This window comes from Melozone crissalis, unplaced genomic scaffold (assembly GCF_028551555.1).
Source record: "Melozone crissalis strain CALT ecotype California unplaced genomic scaffold, PUWL_Pcris_2 ptg000021l_1, whole genome shotgun sequence".
Taxonomy (NCBI): Eukaryota; Metazoa; Chordata; class Aves; order Passeriformes; family Passerellidae; genus Melozone; species Melozone crissalis.
In genome coordinates this window covers 5,945,812-5,948,127 of record NW_026535799.1, presented here as the reverse complement: position 1 = coordinate 5,948,127, position 2,316 = coordinate 5,945,812, and the positions used below count along the sequence as shown (strand labels likewise).

General features: G+C 53.1%; 1 non-coding gene across 1 annotated transcript; it reads left to right on the top strand.

Moving 5' to 3' along the window:
- The first annotated feature begins 1,665 nt into the window (after positions 1-1,665).
- On the top strand, positions 1,666-1,818 carry LOC128937705 (5.8S ribosomal RNA). The gene has a single exon (XR_008483064.1). It is a non-coding gene; the product is annotated as a 5.8S ribosomal RNA (ribosomal RNA).
- The last annotated feature ends 498 nt before the right edge of the window (positions 1,819-2,316 follow it).

Below are 2,316 nucleotides of genomic sequence, written 5' to 3'. Positions count from 1 at the left end.
GGGACTAGCACTGAGGCAGCCTGGAAAATAGAGTATAACAGAGGGAATGATTGTAAGTGCAATGGACATCTCTCCCCAGGCTGTGAGAGCAGGCTGCCCCTGCTCTCAGGGGAAGGCCAAGGACCCTTGGTAGAATTCAGCTCTCCTACTCTGTACATTGGGAACATTTCTATTGACACCCCCCACGTCTGTGAGGTGAGCAGCAGGGCTTGGGATGGATCCTGATGGCTCCTGAGGGAGGAGCAAGCCTGGTGGAAGTGTGGAATTGCTGCCGACCTGGGCACTTGTGAGCAGGGAATATTTGATGTACTGGTGAAATCTGAGAGGGTCTGAAAGGTGTGTCTGTTGTTCATGAAGCCCCAGTTCCTTCTTTGGGAATCAGCTGGGAGGCTTGCTGCAAAACAACCCCTTGGCACATGAAACAAAGCCTGGGTCAAAAAGGGATGTTCAGAGGCTTTTGTGGCAGTGCCAGGCACAAGGCACCTTTGGACTGGGCTGTTCAGAAGCAGCTGGAAGAAACTGGCTGCCTTTGAGCTTCAGTCCACTGCAGACAGTTTCCAGTCAAGTGTCTCCTGCTTATTGCTGCAAGTCACAGGAAAGCCATCCAGCCTCCTGGCTCAGTGCTGGCCCTTGCAAAGGGCTTGGGAGTTCTTTCCCTTGCTGACCAGTCCCTCACCACACTTCAGCCTTGGTGCATCTCTGGCTCTAGAAAGAGAAAAGTGTTCCTGGAAATAAAGCAAAGCATTTTTCTACCTATTTGCCTCCTCCTCAATAGTGTCAAGTTTGCAAAAAAAAACAAAGAGAGAGCAGCTGAAAGAGGTAGAAAATGAGGCACTACATCATGCCAGACACTTCCAAAAGCTTGGCTGTGGGATGCAAAGACATGCTGAGTTTTCTTACCAAAAGATGATGCTGTCTATACATTTTGATGCTGATGCCTCATAATCAATGTATTGTTTTCATGACATGGGAAAAGGTGGATGAGTAGATGGTGCTGTTGGAGCTGTGCTCAGTGGGGCAGCAGCAGCTCTGGGGTGATTCCCTACGCACGTTGCTCTCAGGGCCAGGTCTGAATGAACTTGGTGATGCTGACCAGAGGGGCACTGCTCTGTGTCCATGGGATAACCCCAGGGTTGTGGACTCCAGTTCTGTGGAGTTGCCGCTGCTTTGCATGAAAACCTAAAGGCAGAACTTGTCCTGTTGTATTTTTTTGCCATTCAAAGCATCGTCTGCTATTTCTGGGTATTAATTGCGTCATTAGACAATAACTCACAAGAAGGGAAGATTCCACATGTATTTCCGCTTTGCTTTCTTGCTGCTGCAGGTGGAACTGATAAACCTAGGAGCTATTGATGCCCCCTTCACCTATAGCCCTTCAACTGCAAACGTGGGCTTCTGCTTCAAGTTTGCGCCTGGGAGGGCATCATTGCACCAGGCGGGACCCAGACTGCTCAGATCTCCTTCAGTGCCACCATAGTGTGGAGGTTTGAGGAAGAAATCCAGTTCAGTGTGGCTGGATCTCCTATGTCTGCAATCCTGACTATCAAGTAAGGACAGTCAAAGCCAGGCACGCGCCTGCACGTCCTCAGCACAAGAGAAAGGGGCCGCTTCATGTGAGCGGTCCCAGCCCCTCCACGGGTGCAGGATCGGTGCTGAAAGCCAGACAACTCTTAGCGGTGAATCACTCGGCTCGTGCGTCAATGAAGAATGCAGCTAGCTGCAAGAATTAATGTGAATTGCAGGACACATTGATCATCCATACTTTGAACACACTTGCGGCCCTGGGTTCCTCCCAGGGCTACGACTGTCTGAGCGTTGCTTGATTATGAGTCGCCATCCGGCGGCCACCACGGTGGTGCGGCTGGGGTCACCTCGCAGGCAAGTTGACTGTGGTCAGCGGCGGTGGTGATGGTGACTCGCCGGTGCCCTGAGGGAAGGCGGTCAGGGGTTTGGCAAGGGATGCATTTCCCTTGGTGGCCTCAATTTTTTTCCTGTGACTCAGCAGGCGTCATCATCGTCACGGCCGTCATCATCATTGTTGCCGCGCAGGGCCTTCATCCCCCTATATGCAGACTCAGGGACTACTCCGTAGCTCCCCACTCCTGGAGTGAGCCACTGGGGCAGAGTTTGTCCTTGCAGCGCCCGTGCTGCAGTACGGTGGTGGTGGCAGCTGAGGAGAGTGAGAGACGGCGTTGAAAGCACCACCGTGGGCCAAGAGAACGGAGAGGGCAAGAGGGAGATGAGGCGCAGACCTCACCCCCAGCCTCCCCACCGCGCGGGTGGCTGTCTGCAGGTGGGTACCAGGGCGGTACCGTG